This window comes from Manis pentadactyla, chromosome 2 (genome assembly GCF_030020395.1).
Source record: "Manis pentadactyla isolate mManPen7 chromosome 2, mManPen7.hap1, whole genome shotgun sequence".
NCBI classification, from domain to species: domain Eukaryota; kingdom Metazoa; phylum Chordata; class Mammalia; order Pholidota; family Manidae; genus Manis; species Manis pentadactyla.
Window position 1 is genome coordinate 96,781,957 of NC_080020.1, and position 24,419 is coordinate 96,806,375.

General features: G+C 36.5%; 1 protein-coding gene across 15 annotated transcripts in view; it reads left to right on the plus strand.

Moving 5' to 3' along the window:
- The window catches only part of PDE4D (phosphodiesterase 4D), a 729,058-nt gene that overhangs the window by 454,865 nt on the left and 249,774 nt on the right, over positions 1 to 24,419 (plus strand). The gene's annotated exons all lie outside the window — the stretch shown is intronic.

The following is a 24,419-nucleotide window of genomic DNA, read 5'->3' on the forward strand; positions in this document are numbered from 1 at the left end:
TAATTCACAGATTGTTGTCTCTGTAACTCATGTCTTACCCTCCTTAGCAGGCTCCAGATGGGGTAGGACTCTTGTCTGGTTTACCCTGCCACCCTAGCTCAACAGAAACAGTTTAAGCCTCTTTTTTCATCTGTTTCTAGAAAGATAACAGGCAAAAAAATGAGATCTCGTGTGAAGATCTGTTCCTGTGGCCTGGAATGTGGCTTCAGCAAGAACTCTGAATCAGTTTACGGGCTAGAAATGTAGAGAATGCAATAGCTTAGTGAAAGCAGTCAATTAGCATTCCATTCTCTCTGGCATCTACATTAATTTATTATGAGAAGTTACCAGTACAAATGTGTGAAAGCATTACTTAGTTATGATTAACAACTGTCCATTGGGTTAAAGGTGTGATAGAGGGTGGAGTTTTAAGTACCTTGGGGAGTAAAATTGGACCACTAAATATTCTCTGGGTCTCTAGCCTGGAGAAAATAGTTTCGATTGTTTATTTGCCTCTCGTTATATATGAATCAGTAAGTGTTTCTATGGTAATATAAAACACAAAAAGCAAACCTGCTGTTAGAAAGCATATCTTTATAAAAGTGTTACTGTAATTGGGAAAATCATTGTACATACATAGATGTGAGAGTATATCCTTACCTAAAAACACATGTGACAGTTCTCCATAATTGTTAGGTCTCTCTCATGTCAATACAGGTAGCAAAAGAATTAGGCCCATTGTTTAAAACTAAGATGGTTCATCTTTTCCATCTGTAGTCAATTAGTAGTAGCAGTGTGGCTAGGAGTTGCATCGATGCCAAGCTGCCATCAGCTGGTGATATCTACCAGAGAGAAGATGGGCATAATGTGGCTGCTTGCTCTTTAAGTGGCCCTGGTCATCTCATAATAATTCTTTTAAATTTTAAGCCATTATATTTGCATGCATATAAAGTTGTTATAGCAAAAGCAAGATTTATAAATAATATACAAGTATGTGTGTGGCATTTTTAGAAATTTTTGAAATGTTTTTTGGAAACAGTAAAAACTCTTTTTGGATGTTGCAAACCAAAAAAAAAAAAAAACCAACCCCCAAAATAGTAATTCTAATTATCAGCATATCAGCGGCTGCCCCTGTAATCACCACTCAGATTAAAAATACTACTACTAACAACCCTAAAGCCACCTTTGTGTCACATTCAGCCACCCCCACCAAATTTAACAACTCCCCTGATTTCAAAAATCAGCATTACTCTTCTCTGCTTTTGAATTTCACATAAAAGTAATAATACAATATATACTATTTTGTGTTTGGTTGGTTTTCTTTCACTGCCATAAAATGAGAGTTTATCCTACATTAATGTGTATGTAGTTAATAAATTACACTTTTGTTTGGAATATGAGTTCAGGGTACAAATTAGATGAGCTAGTTGTTTAAATCAGAATTTGGTATATGAGACTAGATAAGTACTTAAAACTGTTGTCAATTTTACAATAATTGTTTGAACACAATTTAATGCCCAAATTCTGTTGTTTAGGCTCACACTCCAGTGGACCTTTCTTTTGGGAAGGCTTCCTGGGCCTCCCCATTCAGAATTTAAAACTCCCTTCTCTGTGTTCTCATGAGACCTGGTACATTTCTGTCTTATATGTATCTTGAAGCACTGCAACAGTTGTCTGCTCTCTCACCTGTCCCTCCTCTCAGGCTGTGAGGGTCTTGTGGGGGAGACTGGGTTAGTTCATCTTTGTACCGCTGTGCCCAGCACAATGCCTGTTTCATCATCAGCATTGAACATCTGTCTGTTGAATGAAGACAGAACAGTGAGTTGTTCTACATCACAAAGAAAATGTTACAGTCTCTTTGTATTTGTAATCGTCTTTGTATAGTTGGCACTCCTCTAGTGTTTGTACTGAGTTGTGGAGACAGGATTTTTTTCTCCATGGCAAGGAGCTGTAAAGTACCTGGGGGGATTTTTGCCCATTTCCTGTGGCTTTCACTCTTACTTTACCATCTACTTTTGTAATTCTGGTCCCAAAACTTTTCTCCATTCCCTCATGTGTCCTGCATGTTCTAGAATCTACACCCCAACATTTTCTCCTTGCCTGAAGGACTAATCTCAGTCCCATCAGCTGGTAATGAATGGTGCATAAACATGTTAGTGTGTGTTGCACATGATAATCACCCAGCTGACACGGCTGACCTCATTAACAATGGCATGTTTATTAGCACAACCAAGAGCTGCTGAAGTATTAAAACCATCACTTCAAGCTCCAGCTTCATTGTGAGCATTTTGAAGCCCAACACAGCTGTCACATCTGGCAGATTACACAGATGAGATGCTGAATCAAAAAGTCAAGCTTCTCCCAGAACCCTAACAAATGGACTCGACCTCTGACCTCCAAAGTTGAGGTTAGCATTCCTATTGGCATTGCTAAATTAGCTTTTAGCTTAACCCCACACTTCTAAACTTAAATATTTTGGAATGCTAAGAAATCAAGGCCTGTTTTTGAATAACAGAGATTGTGATTTGCTTTTATTGTACAAAAACATTTTCTTTCCACTAGACTATTTAATCTGATCCTATAGCTTAAAATGTACAGTCCTTAACAGTTTTACTTTGATAGCTCTTCTATGCAAAAGTAAAGGTGCATTTTTCATTGCTTCATTTAACAATGTTTATTAAACCAGTTCTGCTCCAGGTACCATGTAGGCTGTTAGAGAGGCAATGATGAAATACATTACCCTCACCTTCATAAAATTTCCAGTCTATTGGCTTCCCCAAGTATTCCTGTGGGGCACAGGATTTCTAGTTTTACCTACTACTATATCCCTGGGATGTATTTTACTTTTACGATAAGACAGTACATTTATAGTTTAAAAGTGTTTCCGTTGCTTTCAGAAATCGAGTGGTGAACAGAATGGTTTAGAACAGAGTATTTAGAAACAGTTTTCTAAACAGAGTAACTTAGAAACCTCACTGTGTGAATTTGGGGCAGGGTAATGTGAAATAAATCTGGAATATTTGATTTTTTTTTTACCAAAATATTTTTCCTGGGCTACTGGGATATTTTCATTCTAAATAAATTGTTTATTTAATCACCTCCTAACAAGAACAGTATCAGCCAAGTTAAATATTTTAATTTATTTTGTTTAAATAAACTGTAAAACCAACAGACTCTTTTTTATTTAGATGAATTTAGCCTGTAACTTTTCAAACATAAAATACATAAACTAGAAAATTTTAGTGTATATAAAGGAAAGGAACATCAGAAAAAAAACAGCTGGAAAGAAGCAAATTTTAAACCAAAATAATGCATAAAATTAATATTTGATGTAATTGAACTTAATGCCAGAATGCCTGTCTTTACAGATTTTCTCCTGGAGACTTCTGTTTTTGATAGGTCTTAATTCAGTTTTGAAAAATGCTTGAGGGCTCTGTTTCACTAATAAGGGAAATAAACTCCTTTGCACAAATAACTGCTGCTGGCCTTCTGGCCTGCTTGTCTGCTTGCCTGCTCTGTCAATAAACACATTTTACTATTACCATGGTCAAATGCAGTTATAATTCCTTATAACATCATGTATAATCCATGGCTAAAATTTTAATAAGTTAGGGAAGGCTGTTTCATCAAATGCGGAGCTTCCAAGAGCACTGTCAAAGACAGATTCCATATAGAGAATCTGGAGAAAATGGCATTCATGCCCCACAGTTCAGTGTAAGGATTTGCCCTTAAGGATCACTACTGCCACATGAGGGCACCATGCAGTGATAGAAAACCTGTTTGCCAACAGAATATTATACTATTATCAAACTTTCACAATGAACCACATTATTGCATGATTCTCAGTCACATATCTAGATTACTGGTGTTTTTGTGCAATTATAACAGCTCCAGCTGCATACTACTAGTTTTAAACTCAGTCTGACTTCAGAACCGCATTTTGTATACCCTGTCTCTTCAGTGCATATCATGGACAACTCCATAAACTGCTTTTATAAACTTTAACCATTAGTCAGAAAAACTATGAGATTTTGTTTATTCTTTGGTTTTTAAGATTTAAATGAATTTGGATTCATTTCTCACTTGAATCTCCCCCTTTCTCCCACCCTTAGTCATCCCTTCTTAAGTAATTAGCTTTTGAAGTTTTGTTTCCACTTCTGGTTTTGTTCCATTGGTGATTTGACTTTCTTTTTAAACTGTTAGCAATTCCATTTACAAAGCACAGTGGTTCATTCTTTTAAATTCCACTTATGCGTCATTCCCTAACAGTCAAGAAGTGCCTAAATTTCTAACACAGAAAAGCTTTAGATGATTTACTTCCATAAACTGGATATTTTGTTCAAAGTACCAAACACATTTGCTTCCATAACTCATGCCATTTGTGAGTTAGTGAGTGCATACATAAGAGATGGAGAAAGAATACAGAATACAGACCTATGCAGACAAACTTGGGTTTCCCAAAATATTTAAAGTACCAAATTCCCTTGGAGTCAATCACTCTAAGCATTTCATTGGTGTACTCAGTTGGTTCCTAGATACTCTATAGGTATAATCTACTCTGTACATTTCTAATTCACATAAAGAAGCTCTATTTCTTTAAGGCAAGACTTAACTGAATACCACATGAGCACTTTAATGTCTTCTGAAATATCTCCCAATAAAACATATTAGTCTTCCTTAACTTTCTGTATTTATTAGTGCCCAAATTTAGAATGTGAACATATTTGAAGAGAAAAAAGAAAAAAATAATAACCTTAGGACAATCTTTTTAAATGGGTAACAATCTGTTCTGGCCAAGATCGAGTAGATTTGGGTATTCAGATAAAAGAAAATGTAATGCCTTGGCTTATCAACTCATGTTGGAACTTGTGACTTCCTATCAAGTTTGGTGGGAAAGGAAGTTAAAACCATGGAAACTTCTATAGCTTTTGGTCTCAATCCCAGCCATTTCTGATTTGGGATAGCATCCTGAATAAAATACATTTATACTGTTGAAGAGAAGGAAATACTCCTTATAATATTTGGGTTCTGACTAAGAGGAGTAATAGAAATAAGGGCTGTTCCCTCAAATGATTCTGGAGATTTAAAAGAGATTTGGGGAGGGACTCTGAGTAACTCTGAGTTGCTTTTACTGATGGGTGGGTAGGTGGAAAGATATGCTGCATATAAATAGGAAGTGGAATTTATTTTCTCAGTTAGCTAAGGAACCCCTTAACCATTTTATAGAAAGAAAGAAAAAAAGAGCACTTAGACAGTTTGATGTAGCATGTTTAAGCTTCCCACACCAGGAGTAGGCCTGATGGTCATGTTCTGTATGGCTTTGTAGAAACTCCTTTTTGTTCAGTGTAACAGTTAACGGCTAGTTTTAAACCAGCTTGACTACATTCAGAGTATCTCTAATTGTTTAGGCCTTAGGAAAACATAGCATGTGACATTACAGAGCTGAGCTATTGCCACCTATGGGATTTTTGGCAGTTTGGAATTGGCAACAATATGTACTGAAGAGGTGGGGTCGGACCTAAAGGCAGGTTGAGTTCAAATTAGGCTTCTCTACTTACATACTGGGTGATTTGGACGAGGGGAACTGCTCTCAGTGAGGTTCCTGTGAAGGTTCCATGAAGGAGTATATGGAAGGTACTCTCCTGGCACAATGCCGGGCATCCAGCAAACCAAAAGAGTGTTAGCCAGTTTATTATTATTAGAAGGGAAAATCTCCTATTAACATTTTCTTGTTTATATTTTCATGTTAGTTTTGACACAAGTTATTCTTTAATACAGGTTACTATTTGAGGATGTATGAATTTTAGTCATTTATAAAATGTCCTGTGATATGACATGTTTATGACTTTCACATAAGGTCTTTCACAGGTGAAATGATAATGGAAATTTTACTGAAAAAATGTCATGAGAGCTCAGGGAAGCATAATCATTGTTTAGTTTGAAGATTATGTATAAATTTTGGCTTAATCTGAATTTATTATTCTATTAAATTTACATGAATATAGAAGAAATCAACTTTACTTCTAGCTAAATCTAGACTGGAATCTTCTTTGATATAGCTTTCTTAAAAATATATATAATTTTCTAAGTATTATATTATTTAGACATTAACTATATTCCATTATTAAATACATATAAATTATTTCTATTTTTATAGTAGCCTCCAATGATGCCACAAGAAGATACTTTTTTTTAGAAAATAGTTCAACAAGACCTTTTGTTTAGAATAGTTTTCTATAGTTTTGTGTAAGTAGTTTCTATGTATTTCTATGCAGACAAATATATATTTGGACTCTCTAATGTGCTAGGCACTGTAGATCCAATGGTATGGATCCCTCCCTTCATGGAGCATACTGAGCAAAAATAATTAAACAAACAAAATGATTCCCAGTATGGAAGTGCAGTGAAGAGAACACACAAATGACTAAATTAAAGTGTGTGTGTGTGTGTGTGTGTCCTGGAGATGTACTTTGGTCAGGGTGGTCAGGGAAGCTGAGAACTGAAGGAAACAATGAATGGAAACCAAAACCTGAGGAGAAGATAATCACAGTGGTTACAAAATCCTTGTGTATCCTGTAGGTATAAAGAGCAGAAGGAAGCCCATCTTTTTCACTTACTTAAAAAAGAAAGGAAATGAAAGAATGCTCTCTAAAGAGCTCACACCTATATGGCCCTCATATTCAGATTCCAGTGAAAATGTGGAAATCCTCAAATGACGGTTTCCCCCACGGTCTTTGGCTGGGTTGTTTTCTGTGTGTATGTGACCCTGACTTCTGGTGCTAGAATGTGTTCCTGAGAGCCCTGGGGACTAAGGTCAGAGAAAGTGAACTTCACCAAGGGAGAGAAGGAAAACCTTCTGTGCTCAAAGTATCCTCAGGTTGCTATATACTGCTGCAAACTTCTCTTTATGCAACATGTAAGTGTCTCCTAAAATTTGACTTGCTTAGCTTGAAAGGCACTTGTTTATTAGGCTTAAGATCTCTGCTTTTCAATGCCTCTACAAGCCTAGGAAAAGAAAGAATTTCCAGAAATCACCAAGAATTCTTTAGCCATGTGGTACTCATAAAAGACAACATTGGCATCTGTGTTTCCTCTCTGTAACTTTACCTTGACTTTAGGCAAGCTGCTGACCAGGTAACCCATATTGAACCCTAACTCCCTTGCTAGGAGAACACAAATTTCAGTGACCATATGCCTCTGTGGGCCAAATTTAGTTAGGATTCAAAGTGTAATTTTCTGTGTAAAAAAATGGTTCTACCATCTGGCTAGAGTAATCCTCACAAAGGATATAATGTTGGCCTTAAGCTGGTAGTAAGTCTGCTCACTGTGACAAGATGAATGGTGTGGAAGTTTTGACTGGCAGGACTATTCGGGACATATGTATATTCTTTTCCCTGGTCACCTTTTAGTCTGTGAATGGATTCTGTCGCTTCAAACAGCCACTGTACTTTTGGCCTGTATTAACCAAAACCTATCCCTGGTCATCGCTACAACCATCATCCTAAGCTCATCTTCCAAGTTCTTAAGTGCTTTCTGGATCACAGCACAACAAAATAATGGCAAAAGTAACAATGACCATCGGAAATAAGTAAATTAAGATTTTAATGTGATGTATATTATATTGCATTCTGATTCTTTTGACAACTTAACATTCATTAAATACATGTGTGTGTGAGTGTGTGTGTGGTTAGAGAGAGAGAGGGAGAGAAAGAGATGATATACAGCTAAATAGAACCATTCAAAAACAATTATCAAATGAACTGGAGAGTGGAAGAAAAGGAAGGAATTTATCCTAACAGCCCTGTGTTCCATGAACACTCAGTAATATCTGTTTGCACTTTCTAAACTTCTTACAATTAAGTGTTATCAAGTTTACCGACCCTGATGCTTTCTGTTTCTTTTGATGACAGTTTTGCTGTCTTAGAATTCAAATAGTCTAATTGGGTCTTGGCAGTTGATGCTTGTCTTGATTGAAACTGAGAGTCTGTTCATCGGTTTGCTCTGAGATTCTTACTTTGAGGCTGACAGGTCACTTTAAGTGTGCGTAGCATTTGGCAAATGACATAATGGATTCAAATAAATTCATGCTTATTATAAAGAGGCTTCTCTTTCTCAAGTTCCAGAGCTTGCATTGAATAAACCATTTGGTTTTGTCTGAATTTCTTTCAAAGGGAGTTATTGTACTTCTTCTTTAATGCTGTCATGACTGGGAATGGAAAAATCCTAAATTTTCATTTAATCTTTTTAAAAAAATGCGTTTTTCTCAGTAATTTCAATTAAATTGTGTTGGAGTTTAACAGCTGCTACAGCTGTAATAAATTTAAGGCATATTCTTTGTACTATCTCAAGGATTTCTTAATATGGTCTATCTTTAATCTAGGATCTCCACTTTTTAATATTCTTGTGTAAAGGTGCAAAAATATATGTACAAAAATGTTCTGCAGCAGTTTTTGTAATAGAAGACTAGAAACAGTCTAAGTGTCAATCAGTATGGGGTTGACTGAATAATTTATATGTAATGATAATGAGATACTGTGTACCTGTGATGGAGATTTCCTATATGCTGGTATGGAACTATCTCCAGGTGATATTTACTATTATTATTATTATTATTATTATTGTTATAATTTGAAAAAAATGATACTCATACAGCTATCCACTTTCATTAGTATTATTCATATCTCCCTTAGAGTTTATGTAAATACAAACAATGAGAATGTACATTCTATTTATTTCTCCCTTTTTACACAAAAAGAAACATACTCTGTACTTCCACTGTTCTGCAGCTTGCATTTTTCACTTGACAATGTGTCACTACATGTAGAGGTTTCCTGCTCTTTTCTGGAGGAACTTTATTGAGATATAATTTACATACCTGGTACCCTGTAGCTGTCACCCTCCAATTCCCCATACCTGCCATACTCTCAACCCTAGGCAACTGCTAATCTCCTTTGTCTCTACAGATGTGCCTTTTCTGAGTACTTCATGTAAATAGAATCATATAATATGTGGTCTTTCATGACTGGCTTTCACTTATCATAATGTTTTCAGGGTTTTCTCTATGTTATAGTGTGTACAACTATTTTATTCCTTATTTTGTGGACAAGTAGCATTCCATTGTCTGGCTGTACCACATTTTGTTTAGTCATTCACCGATTGATAGGCATTTGGGTTGTTTTCACCTTTTGGCAATTAATGAATTATGCTATTATGAACATTTATATATAAGTTTTTGTGTGAGTGTATATTTTCATTTCTCTTGAGTTTATACCTAATAGTGGAATTTCTGGGTCAAATGGTATCTTTATATTTAATTTGTTTGATTGTTTTCCAAAATGATTGTATTCTTGCTCTTTTTAACAACAAAAAATTACCACCGAGTAACTACATCATTATTAATACAGTCGGGGGTATTCTTAAGTGAAAAATTTAAGGAACATCATTCCCATTTACGTAAATGTACAGAGACTCTTGACATTCATGAATATCTTTTCACCCTCAGGTGCACTCAAAGTAGTGGTAATATTCACTAGCTTTAGAGAGGACGTGGCCACAGTCTTGAGAATCTGAGGTGAAACAGGTTGAGTAGTCACTATTTTGAATTTGGGGGATTTTTACAATATGCAGTGATTAGTTTTCCAATTGAAAATATGATTTATTAATGTAAAAAAGCAGAGATGTATTCTGTTTTCTTGGTACTCTTCTGACAAATCCTGTACTACGAGGTGGTCAGCACTACACAATCTGACTTCCTGCCATATGCCCAGTTTGACATCATTTTTAATTTCCAGGGCAAAATTGTAATGTCCAGTCTTCTATCTTTAAGAGTCAAAGTATCATTTCAAAAACAGACATTCAGTTCGTTTTCTAAAATAATGTTTCCCAAGTGTTTTATACAAATCCACGTAAAAGACAAAAAAAAAAAAAAAGACTAGGATGAGCATCCTGGTGAACCCTGACAGGAAGAAACGAGAGGGGTGGGTGAAGTCAATATGAAGGGTGTGGTGCTCATGAGCTGGGCTGGCCAGTCTGGAGTCCCTCCCGGTTTCTTACGCAGTCTGTGCAAGTGCTCAGTTGGTGACTGAAAGTGGGAGTTGTTGCCTCCCGCAGGGCACCCACCATGTAGCTCTGAATGGCCTTTGTGCTTGCTTTCATCTGTGCTGGAAAGTCAGCTGATTCACTGTGAGTTTTTCTCCTTATTTACGACAAAACCTATAGGGGCTATGTGTTAATCACACCAGTAGATTCTGATTTCTTCCTTCAGTTAAATGAACTTGCCATTTTCAGCGATAGAAAAGTGCCCACATACATTTGCTCATTGACTGTCCTTGCACTCACTCATTTATTCATTAGGCATTTGCTCACTCAGCACAGCTATGACACCACTGCGCAGTGAGGGATGGCTCCTCCCAGGGTGCCTGGGAGGCATGGTTTCCAGGTGGAGGAAGAGTAATTTAACATCCTTTAATGGTCCAAGTTTTTTTTGTCGTTGTTGCTGTTTTAGATATATTAACCAAACCCAACTTACAAAACTGTCTGACTTTGGTTCACTTAGTTCTTCCATAAAATGAAAAGGATATTATCAGCAATCAATATAAATTAGCTTAAAAATACATCAAGAAAGATAGAAGAGCATCTATAAAAATGAAATCTTTAGGAATAATGAAAATAATTTGGTTTTATCAGAAATGTATAAAGCAGACATTCTTTTGAGCTAAAAAGTCTTTTTCAGAGGAATAAAAAAAAACCATGGGTAAAGAAAGGAATATATTATTCTTCTAACATCACCCACATTCTGCCGTGGGAACGCAGATATGCCATGTGGTGACTGGGTGTTGAGGCTTGGAAAGGGGTTGAGTGATGGAATTAATGGAGATGCCACCAGAACAAGTACGACGTCCAATTAATTTGCCTTTTAACAGGCCATTCCTGAACGATGTGTTTATAAAGATGATTGTAATTAAAGAGAAGTTCCATTATATTTCATTTTATTAAAGCATGGAGATATTTTTACATCATAAAATGTATTCTCTTAAAGAGAATTTTTCTTACATTTTTCCTTTGGTGGGACTATTGTTTATTTTTTAGAGGAGAAGACACTAACTATAATCACAGCATTTTTTCAGAAATAGAGATTTTGCTGCCTTGAAGCAGCTAGTAATTCATTTGCCAAATGTCAACAGGGTTAACAAAGAATTTTGTGTTGTAAAATCCTCACAATTGCCTACTTTTCTCCCTCATCCGAGAAAAAAAAAAAAGGCCAGATTCTTTGACATTTGTATATATAATGTGACTGGAGGAAATGACTCTACTGTGGATCATGGATTGCCATCGCTAAGGACTGTGGCTGAGCTGTGATGTGATACACATATTGTTAGGCTGGGAGCATAAGCACCTAGTAAAGAAAGTAACTGGGGAGAATATCACTGGGTATTTGTTTATGTCCAGATCTCATTCCACACTATCACTTCTCTATTTACAATCTAGGTGACATGAATAACCATTTTAAGTCATTATTCAGTCATTAGAAAATGGGGTTAATAAGGCTTCTGTGTAGGAGAAAACATTAGCCTACCTCCTGAAAAGCAGTGCTGTACGCTGTTTTCACAAAAATCACTTGTCCTGTCTTTAAGAAGATAACCATCACAAAGATTATATACTCTAGTGTGTTTATTTAGCTGGTTGTTGAGGGACTTTTTTTTTCATTTTAAATTTGTATCGATTAAGAGTAAGTTTTGAGTTTTCCTTAATATATATATTTAATATAATATATTAATATAAATAATATATTTAAGGAAAAATAAAGTGTAAATTCATCTGTTTTATTGAAGTATACAATCTTATGCTGGTTTCAAGTATGTAACACAGTGGTTCAACAATTACCCATATTATTAAATTCTTACCCTAACTGGTGTAGTTACTGTTAACATAGAAAGATGTTACATTGACTGTATTCTCCATGCTGTACTATCATCCCTATGACTAACGTATGTTATGATTTAGAATATTTGTGCCCCTTTAGAGTTTAACTTCTTTTTTAATTAATTAATTAATTTATTTATTTTTTATTGAAGGGTAGTTGACACACAGTATTACATTAGTTTCAGGTGTACAACATAGTGATTCAACATTTATATACATGATAATTCTAGGTACCAGCTATCACCATACCAAGTTGTTACAATATTTTGACTATATTCCTTATGCTATACATTACATCCCGGTTACTTATTTATTTTACAATTGGAAGTGTGTTTATATATATATATATATATATTTGTGTGTGTGTGAGGGCATCTCTCATATTTATTGATCAAATAGTTGTTAACAACAATAAAATTCTGTATAGGGGGGTCAATACTCAATGCACAATCATTAATCCACCCCAAGCCTAATTTTCATCAGTCTCCAATCTTCTGATGCATAACGAACAAGTTCTTACATGGAGTACAAATTCTTACATAGTGAGTAAGTTACATGGTGAACATTACAAGGGCAGTCATCACAGAAGCTTTCGGTATTGTTCATGCATTATGAACTATAAACAGTCAGTTCAAATATGAATATTCATTTGATTTTTAAACTTGATTTATATGTGGATACCACATTTCTCTCTTTATTATTATTATTTTTAATAAAATGCTGAAGTGGTAGGTAGATACGAGATAAAGGTAGAAAACAGAGTTTAGTGTTGTAAGAGAGCAAATGTAGATGATCAGGTGTGTGCCTGTAGACTATGTGTTAATCCAAGCTAGACAAGGGCAATAAAACATCCACGTATGCAGAAGATTTCTCTCAGAACATGAGGGGGGAGGTTCTAAGCCTCACCTCTGCTGATCCCCATTTTCTCACCTGATGGCCCCCCTGCGAATGTGCCTGTCTTAGGTTGTTCCTCCCTTGAGGAATCTTACCCGTCTCTGGCTAACCAGTCATCTTCCAGGGCCGTACAGGGAAATGTAAAGTTGGTAAGTGAGAGAGAAGCCTTATTGTTTGAAAAGGTTACCTTTTTACTTCTTTGCATATTTATGCCCTGTGGCTTCTATGCCCAGCATTTGTCTTGAGGTGTCTTTACCACTTGGAAGAATTATGATACTCAGTAAATTCGACATGTGGCACGAGTTCTATTTAAAGGTTGTAATTAGGTAGGAAGAAGAAAAGCTATAGAAGTAGCAGGCAGAAGAAAACCTGGGAAGATTGATTATTTCTTTGACATATCTTCTTGTAGAGTATAGAGTTTAACTTCTTAAATATTTTATCTTTATTAGATTGATTGTTAGTTGGAGGTAGATTAGAAGTTCAGGCTCCATTATAAAGTTTTCTAATTTCTCTCTTGAAGTAGTCAGTGATTCAAACACTACTATATATATATATATATGTCTGTGTCCGTATGCATATATATATATATACATATATATATATATACACATACATATGGACTAGTTCATGAGAACAGCTCTTTGATGAGAACATCATAATTAAAATAATGAATACATGAACATAGTTCTTTGCTTTTTTCTAGATTTCAGCTATATAAATATTTTGCTGTAAGAGGGGGAAGGTCTTTATTTTCATACCTTCATTTTTTTATTCAAACTATTGAACAAGTGCCATGTGCTAATATACTAGAACCCTCAAAATGCATGTAAATGACAAAGAATAAACCCAAATGACAAGCTTTCTATATAAAAGTAAGATGATCTGCTCATCTAAATTATGTATCTGAGTGATTTAACCCATCACAGTGTTTTGCTTTAAAAGGGCTGTTTACTGTGTGCCATTTAATGTAAAAACATTCACTAATTTAACCACCATTGCATGACACGTGTCATTACTTAACTCAGCATGGCTAGGGTATAGATAGTCCTATATAAGGCAGCTGCTTTTACAGTCACTAATTAGCTGACTTAGTTTCATGGCAGAGGCATGTATATCAATTAGACTGTGGTTACTGTTATGATCAAGTGAGGTCAAAGTATATGAAATAATTCTAAAAGCCATATCATAATGCGGCATGGGCGTATATGTATGTGGGTGTAGGTGATTTTACAGACAAAATGTGTAACACAGGCATGATGGCTTGTAACTGAAATAACTTCTACAAGACCTAATTGGATTCTCATCCCATAACATATGCATATGTGCCTGCACATAGACTCATACGTATGCTGCAATGGAGTATTTACCTATGTATTTGAGTCATATAAATATTTAATTATTAGAGTTCTGACAAAGAAAGAAAATGGTCTCACTTTATCTGGGTAAAGATCAGCATCTGGAACTATAGAATGACCACGATCACAGATTGTTGACTAGTTTAACAGCACGCTTACTTTTATTAACATGTGACCTGTGTATAGATCTGGCCTTCCTCTCAAGGAGTAACATTCATGTGGAATACTTGCATAGATGGTCACCCTTCTCTCGGTAAAAGCACCCATATAAAAATGAGAGAACCGTTAGTCATCATGGTCCCCATCTGGCGATTCTTCCTATCAGATTTATTAAGATCCAGTTAGTTTTGACTATGCTGTGACATTAACTGCTACTATTTAATAAGAGATGGAAGGCCTAATAGATAATAATCTATTTCTTTTTGGACATTTATGTGGTTTTACTAGGATAATGAGTACAGTTTGAAAGATCTGTGCAGATTTTTTTTTTTAGGTAGCATCTGTAATGTCAGACACATTTGTATTTCCTAACCTAAGCACACAACAGTGTATCGTGAAGCAAAACAAAGGTTGAAACATGTTCATTGCCACTAACTTCCAAGAAACCTCTGAGAGGTTGGCCTCAGTGTTCAAAAAGAAAACAGATGGTACCTTTCTGAATAGATTCCACTGTGTTGTTCAAACGAAGCTGACTCTGTAGATGAGGAGTAGATTGTTTTTTCTTTGACCAGTGAGCATCTTCACCTGAACAGAACTCACCAGGGACAATAAAGGATTTTCGAAGGTCTAGTTGTTGCAATTTAAGCATATAGTAGTTATTATTCCAGCCATAAAGATATCTAAACTATATATATGTATGTATACACATGTACATATGTCTCATCACAAACGCTTATTTGACTGTATCCTTTTATTCCTTGAAATACTTTTGAGAGGCCTAAAGTCATCTTACTTATATGGCAGAAGGGAAATGGGATCAAGTCAACTTTTACTCAGTATTTACAATGTGCCTGGCTTTGTGCCCTGTTCTTTAGTCTCATTTTCTCTTCCCACCTCCCAGAACCCTGTGTGGCCTGAGACTGTTTACATTTACAGAGGACAAAACTAAAACGCAGAGGCTAAGAAGTCTGCCCTAAGGCACAAAGCTATTGGCAGAGTCAGGATTTGAGGCCAAGTCTTGAGGTTCCAGTACACACACATGTACTCAAGCTCAGTTCAAAATAAAGTTTTATGAGATTAGGTTTGACAGTTAATGGTACATAGAAGTTTTGGTTTGTTAAGATTCTTCAAAAAGCCAGAGGATTTATTGCCAATTTTATATTTCTATTAAAGATTTTCTCCCACTGCTGGCATGTGCAGTTATAACAATAAATTAGGGTAAACAGATAACAGCTTCCTGGCTGCCTTCATGTCTGTGAGCCTGACACAGATTCCAGAAGGAAAATGCTGCAAGGAGGCTTATGTGACACTGCTTGTGTAGGGGTCCTGTGACCAAGTATTTGCAATATTCAGCTACAGACACATTATTTCCCTTTTTGGGCAAAAGCACACACTTGCTTGACCATTATTTTGGCAGAAGCTGCCACTGCCTGCCACTTCCAGTGTGTCCTGTGTACCCAAGCTCATGTTTGTGGCATTTGAGTTGGATCTCCCCTGACAGCACGATTATTGCCCAACTCCCCGTCAGCAGGCCTGCTTCAGAGGCCTCTTTGTTAGCAAGGAACGTAATGCAGACACGCTTCACTTTGTGTCATAAATGTATTTCCCAAAGTAGGTTCTCACTGAAATAGTTTGTAATAACACATGTTTTTCTAAGTACAATACAAATACATGTTCACTGTGGAAAAATTGGGAAGTATAGAAAATACACATTATAAAATATTAACAATTTTCAGTGGCAGCCTCCAGAGGTAGCATCATTAAAACATGTTGGTTTAAGTCCTATGTGACTTTTAAAACATATGGGTGCATGCGCACACACATACATATTATATAAATAAAAAATGAACAAAATTGAGTCATAGAGATTGAACATTTAAAAAATGTTTATATATATATATCCTACTGTTGTGTGCCAGATGACTATCAGGACCTTAGATGTCATTTTTTTCATACTACATTTCTCACTTAACAATTTTCCCATGTCATTTGGTATTCTAGGAAAACCCTGATACTCTAATACTGGCATGGAATGTACTTTACATATAATAAAATTATTTATTTAGCCATTCTTTCAATTGCTGGGCATTTGTTTTCTCTCTTTTTCTCTATTATATGTAATGGTTCATCAAACATCTTATAATAGAAATCTTAATTTGTATCTGTGATTAATTACTTGAGCAAAATTTGTGGAAATGCTATCACTGGGTCAAAGATTTTATAAATATATACTATACATACTCTACATACATACTCAATACATACTATACTGCCAGATATTTATTAAGACATAGTTTAACCCTACTCAAAGAAAATTCCTCTTTAAGGAAATGCTAGTGAATTCTTTTTTTAAAAGAGCAGAATTTATTATAGGTAATTAATGATATCTGAATTTTCATAATTTCCTCCAGTCAAACACTCTTGCTTTATAGATGGGAAATTAAGGCCCAGAGTCCATACAAAAAACAGAATAGCATACAAACCTATCTTCCAAACCTGGCCAACAGCAGTTACATTCATATTATCAATTCAGTAGAGAAAGAGTTTGAGTTCTCTGTTGAAATGATTTCATTTGCTGAGAAACTTTTTTGTAAGGAATGATTTCATTGTTTCTTTTAGATGTGGTGATATATTTTGAGTCTTATAAGTAGGGATTTAAAATCTGTGACCCAGTAATAGCATTCCAAAAATTTATTTAAGTAATTAATCACAGATACAGATTAAAATTTTTATAACAAGATGTTTGATTTAAAATACTATTTTATTCATTCTGGTTCATGTAGCAATTGCATGCTGTAAAATTCATGCTGTACAGAGTGGTTCTCAAACTATGGTGTACATAAGAAATGCTGTGTATTTGTTTTTTAAATGCAGAGGCCTGGGCTTCATCCCTAAAATTGATTCAGTAGCTCTGGATGAGACCTAGAACTATTCATTTAACATGCATCCCAGTTAATTCTGAGATAAATGGTCTAAGGCCATGATGATAAAGAAACTCTGACCTTGGTGCTTTGACACTAGCTCTGTATCTGTCTGTACCTTACTTAAATTCTCTCTGCCTCAGTGTCCCCATCTATAAAGAGAGGAGGGAAATACCAGTTTTCTCAACCTAGGATTGCTGTGAAGATTAAATAAAATAAACCACACAAAACAATTTAGCAAAATCTTTATTTAACAGGTAGTAAATGCTAAATAAACACTCTTCTTATCAGTGTTGTCCTTGACAGCCTATCTGTATCATTATTCCTGCATTGACAAATTTAAATATATAATTGACTATTTGACATCGGTGGTGGACTATTGATTGTGATTCATCCTGTTGTCCTTCCAACATGGCTAAATTCTATTAGATATATTTCCCTCTTATTTTTCTCTTGTCCACACATGCCACTGGGGTTGAAAATGAATTGAGATCAAAAGCAGCAGGAGCTACCCAGAGAGTTAGGAAAGACCAGATGAAAAAAGCCTCAGTGAATTTTGTTGAAAATAAAATGGCAAATCTGCTGTTCATTCGCTCAGAGACCCCCAACTCTTGGTTCTCCAGGCCAGTATAGAGCTGTAATCTGCATGTTGTATTCCCTGTCGAATGATGCACAGGTAATTCCCCCTCACCTAGTTTAGCAATAAAACCCAAGTTAAACAGAGAGATTCCTGTAAGTGGATGTTGAGGTCCATTTATAGCATGCAATAAATAGTTATGGGTGTTCGTCCTGTGTTAGGTGCTGGGGATACAGAAATGAATATATTTAAGTAATTCAGCCTTTTTCTGTGATAATCTTTCTGAACCAAACAGTGATACAGATCCTTCAGATTATTCAGTTTGTGGCTACTTCCTACTAAATAATGTATCTAAAATTGCTGACTGCTAGATATTCCAGTCATTTCATAAAGTACTAATTTGGGGAAAGACTACTTTCACTGAAATAGGGTTCCTTAAAGCACAATTCAAACGTTTTAAGAAAAAGTGTCATTACACCAGCAAAATCTCTGTGTAATCCCCAAAGGAAAGCTCTCTCCAAGGCCCACTGATCTCAAGTCATATTTAGTTAGACTACGTAACTTAGACGGTCCCCTGAGTATCAGTGGAATTTCTCCCAGAGCTGTGTCAAGTCACATTACTCTCCCTCCTGATCCATGGGAAGAGACAGCGTTTATTGAGAGGTTATTTATTGCATGTCAGAGCTGGGCACTTTAGTATTCTCTCATTAAAATCTTCCAACAGCTCTTTCTTATACAGTAGGACCTTGTAAAGAACACTCCAGGAACAGAATAGCCTTATAAGGTTCAGGCAGCCAAGAAGTTGTTTTTGCTCAAGTGCAGAAAGAAGCCATTGCTGCCAAGTTCTTAAGGCTGGTACAGGCTGGTGCTCCTGGTAAAGGAGCAGGGGACATGGCTGGCCCATTGTCCTGTTTGCTCAGGGCCAAGCAGGGTAGCAGACCTGGTTGGTTAATGTCTTCTTAGTGACAGTTACACTTTAATGGGATCTTGTTGCTTTTATGGTAGGTGGATTGTCCTTAATTGGTTTGAACTTTGTCCCCATTTCACAGGAGAAATTCTTAATCTAGGATCAACATATAGGCTTGAAGGATCTGTAACCCCCTTAAGATAACAGTAAAAATTTATAAAGGACTTAGTGTCCCACAGTCTCCTCAGCTCTTCACATGCTTTATCTCATTTAAACCTTTTAATGGCCCTATCAGATAGGTCCAGTTTTTGTGTTTCCATTTTGAATCTGAGGAAAATGAAATGTAAAGAGGTTGAAGAACTTGCAGAAGGATTGTAAGTATACAGCGGCACAATATCTGACTCTAAAACACTTAGGCTTAACCACTAGGCTATACTGAACTTCCTGAATTACACCCAAAGTCACATGTACATATGCATTGTGTGTTTGTGACTTTTTCTGAAGGCTTACATTTCTGAAGATTTTCAAGCCACTCGATTTTTTGTTTTTTTGCTGTAATCTTTTCCTTTTTTTGTTTATTAAGGTATTATTGATACACACTCTTATGAAGGTTTCACATGAAAAAACAATGTGATTACTACATTTCCCATATTATCAAGTCCCCACCCATACCCCATTGCAGTCACTGTCCATCAGTGTAGTAAGATGCTGCAGATTCACTGTTTGCCTTCTCTGTGCTACACTGTCTTCCCCGTGACCCCCCATACCATGTGGACTAAACATAATACCCCTCGATCCCCATCTCCCTCCCTCCCCACCCACCCTCCCACAACCCTATCCTTTGATAACTGCTAATTCCTTCTTCGACTCTGTGAGTCTGCTGCTGTTTTGTTCCTTCAGTTTTGCTTCGTTGTTATACTCCACAAATGAGGGAAATCAGTTGGCACTTGTTTTTCTCTGTCTGGTTTATTTCACTGAGTATAATATCCTCCAGCTCCATGTATGTTGTTGCAAATGGTAGGATTTGTTTCTTTATTATGGCAGAATAGTATTCCATTGTGTACATGTACCACCTCTTCTTTATCCATTCATCTACTGATGGATACTTAGGTTGCTTCCATATCTTGGCTATTGTAAATAGGGCTGCTATAAACATAGGGGTGCATATGTCTTTTAGCACCTGATAACTTGTATTCTTTGGGTAAATTCCAAGGAGTGGGAGTCCCAGGTCAAATAGTATTTCTGTTTTTAGTTTTTTGAGGAACCTCCATAATGCTTTCCACAATGCTTGAAATAGTTTACATTCCCATCAGCAGCGTAGGAGGATTCCCCTCTCTCTGCATCCTCCTCAGCATTTGTTGTTCTTAGTCTTTTCAATGATGGCCATCCTTACTGGTGTGAGGTGATATCTCATTGTGGTTTTAATTTGCATTTCTCTGATGCCTAGCGATGTGGAGCATCTTTTCATGTGTCTGTTAGCCATCTGAATTTCTTCTTTGGAGAACTGTCTATTCAACTCCTCTGCGTATTTTTTAATTGGATTATTTGCTTTTTGTTTGTTGAGGTGTGTGTGCTCTTTATATATTTTGGATGTCAACCCTTTATCAGATCTGTTGTTTATGAATATATTCTCCCATACTGTATGATACCTTTTTGTTCTATCAGTGGTGTCCTTTGCTGTACAGAAGCTGTTCAGCTTGATATAGTCCCACTTGTTCATTTTTGCTTTTGTTTCCCTTGCCCAGAGAGATATGTTCATGAAAAATAATGCCACCAACTTTAATCCTCTCTTCAACTGCTGTTTCAAGCCATTAGATTTTTAAAAGGGTCTCTGATCTCCAAAATGTGAAACTCTCTTCTACAAGGTGATTATATTACGGAAGAAATTCCATACATTATGTACAGGGTACTGTATGTAATGATCTGAGCAGAAACAGTTTGTTCCATACCCTTGCGTCTTCTACACCGGTATACCTCATTTTATTGAATGTCATTTTATTGCACTTCATGAATTCTTCATTTTTACACATTATAGTGTGGTAGCCTGACCTGAGTAAATCTTTCAGTGCCATTTTCCCAACAGCATTTGCTTACCTTATGTCTTTGTGCAACATTTTGTTGATTCTCAAGTTATTTCAAACTTCCTTGTTATTATATTTGTTACGTTGACCTATAATCACTGATGTCTAATATTATTATTGTATTTGTTTTGGCATGTCACATACCATGCCCACATAAGACAGTAAACCTAATAAATTATCTATTCGTTCTGACTGCTGCACCAAACTTGCTGTTCTCCCCTGGTTCTCCCTCTCCTCGGGCCTCCTTATTCCGAGACACACAATACTGAAGTAGGGAAACTAATAATGTTGCAATGGCCTCTAAGTATTCAAGTGAAAGATGGAGTCACATATCTCTCACTTTAAATCAAAAGCTATACATGATTAAGCTTAGTGAGGAAGACATGTCAGAAGCCAAGATAGAAAGTGAGGCTTTTTGTGCCAAACAGTTAGCCAAGTTGTAAATGCAAAGGAAAAGTTCTTGAAGGAAATTGAAAGTGCTACTCCAGTGAACACACGAATGATAAAAGAGCAGACCAGCTTTATTGCTAATATGGAGAAAGTAGTTTTAGTGGTCTGGATTGAAGATCAACCAGCTACAACGTTCCTTTAAGCCAAAATCTAATCCAGAGCAGGGCCCTAACTCTCTTCAATTCTGTGAAGTCTGAGAGAGGTGAGGAAGCTGCAGAAGGAAGGTTTGAAGTGAGCAGAGGTTGTTCCATGAGGTTGAAGGAAATAACCATCCCCATAACAGAAAAGCATAAGGTGAAGCAGCATGTGCTGATGTAGAAGCTGCAGCAAATTAGCCAGAAGATCTAGTTAAGATAGTTAATGAAAGTGGCTACACTAAACAGCAGATTTTCCGTGTAGATGAAACAGCCTTCTATTGGAAGAAGGTGCCATCTTGGACTTTCATAGCTAAAGGGGGGAAGTCAATGCCTGGTTTTACTACCTCAGAGGACAGGCTGACTCCCTTACCAGGGGCTAATCCAGATGGTGACTAAGTTGAAGCTAATGCTCCTTTACTCTTCCTAAAATCCTAGGGCCCTTAAGAATGCTAATCTATACTGCCTGTGTTCTACAAATAGAATAACAGAGCCTTGGTGACAGCTCATCTGTTTATAACATGACTTACTGAATATTTGAAACCCACTGTTGAGACCTACCACTCAGAAAAACAGATTCCTTTCAAAATATTACTGCTCATTGACAAATAACCTGGGAACACAAGAGCTCTAATGGAGATGTACAAAAATATTAATGTTGTTTTCATGCCTGCTAACACAACATCCATTCTGTAGCCCCTGGATCAAGAAGTGATTTTGACTCTCAGGTCTTACCATTGAATAAATAGCTTGTAGCCAATAGCTACCATAGGGAGTAATTCCCCTGATGGATCTGGGCAAAGTAAGCTGAAAACCTTCTGGAATGGATTCACATTCTAGATGCCCCTAAGAACATTTGTGATTCATGTGAAGAGGTAAAAATATCCACATTAACAGGAGTTTAGAAGAAGTTGATTCCAGTCCTCGAGGATGACTTTGAGGAGCGCAAGGCTCCAGTGGAGGAAGTAACTGCAGATGTGGTGGAAATAGCAAAAGAACTGGAATGAGAAGTGGAGCCTGAAAATGTGGCTGAATTGCTGCAATCTCATGGTAAAACTTGAATGGATGAAGAATTGCTTCTTACGGATGACAAATAAAATAGTTTCTTGAGATGGAATCTACTCCTGTGAAGATTTTGAAATGACAACAGAGGATTCAGAATATCAGATAAACAGTAAAGCAGCTGTTTGAGAGGATTGACTCTAATTTTGGTAGAAGTTCTTCTGTGGATAAAATGCTATCAAACAGCATCTCAGATTACAGATGAGTCAATCTATATGGTAAACTTCATTATTGTCTTAGTTTAAGAAATTGCCAGCACCATCCCAACCATCAGTAACCACCACCCTGAAGAATGAGCAGCCATCAGCACTGAGGCAAGACTCCACACCAGCAAAAGATTGCAACTCGCTGAAAGCTCAGATGATGGTTGGCATTTTTTAGCAATCGAGTGTTTTTTTAACTAAGTAATGTCCATTGTATTTTTGGACATAATGCTATTGCAAACTTAATAAAGCTACAGTATAGTGTAAACATAACTCTTTTATGCTCTGGGAAACCAAATCATTCATTTGACTTGCTTTATTGCAATGTGTGCTTTATTGAGGTGGTCTGGAACTGAACCCAAAATGTCTCCCAGATATGCCTGTACTTGTGTTATCATGTAAACCACTTGTTACGTCACCAGCAAGAAGATCTGTAGGTTTTGAGGTGAGAGTCCAGTGCTTCATGACCATACGACATTCATTAGCAATACCATTTGGCCACATCTCTTCTTAGGGCCTAACACCAGGTTGGCACTAGCTTTCAAAATAGAACTTAATACCACTCATCAAATATCCAGAGAACTAGAAAAGCTGCAGGGAAATACGTGGTGAGCTCGGGAGCAAAGAAAGAATAAGTTTGGAATATTCTACTTAGCTTCATCATATCTTGCTAAAACTGGCAGGCTTCCTTAGGCATGGAGTGAAGTAACCTACTCGCTGATAAAGAATTTTCAACTAGTTTACAGTAGTGAGAGTCTTTTTTTGGAAGCAGGATCAAAGTCACATACTCTGTCTGCTCTAACAAAAGCACAGCCACATAAAAGTCTTAGAGTCAAAGTAATAAAAGAATTTTGTTACAACAGAAGCTATAAATACATAACACCTCTATTAAAAATATAGTTGGACTGTCTGGGCTGAGAAGGTTGTGTGTTGGACATCAGTTTCAGTAACTGGAACGGTTGTACATGATAATCTCATTAGTGTTTCACCAGCCTCAAGATGCATGCAGTGAGCCAAATTAAGACAACTTTATTACAATATCAAAGAAATTCCAGTGTATTTAAAGAGAATAAAAAGGGAACTAACATTTACTGAACACGTACCACTTTCAAAACATTGTCCTGGGTGATTTAATATTTATTAGCCCATTTTGATTTTCTCGATATGAATGCTTTATAATTCCTTTCCAGCAAGTGTGGAATCTCAGGCTCAGAGTGCATAAGTTGCTTTAGCATAAGGTCCCAGAGGTGACAAGGAACAGAGCCTGTTCAAATCCAGTTCTGATTCTCAAGCCCACTTAATTCCTGCTAAGATGTGATACTTTGGGGAGCTAAGTAGCATTTGGGTACCAAGTTTTGATTAACTGCATCAGTATTTTAATAAGGGACCACTGGATCCTAGAGAAGCAATGAAGTATAATGGATAAAAATGTGAACTTCAGGCAAGTTACTGAACTTTTCTGAGCCTCATTTCTTTATCCAATGTGGTAACAAAAATCAAATGAGACTATGGATATGAAATGCTGAGAATAGTATATCCTCTGTTGTTAATATTGTGTTATCCTTGGAAAAAAGCCCATAGACCAAGGGCAGTGAGGTTCCCACGCGGAGTGAATCACCCATCTGAGGACTTCTCTGGGAGGGCTCATCTTTGGGAGCTGCGAGGATATCGGCTCTAATTGTGTTGGGGAATTCAGTGGCAAAGAGCATGGTTGGAGAGAGCTTTACAGGTAGGTCTCCAGAGAAGAGACATTTCAGCAAAGTATGGAACATGTT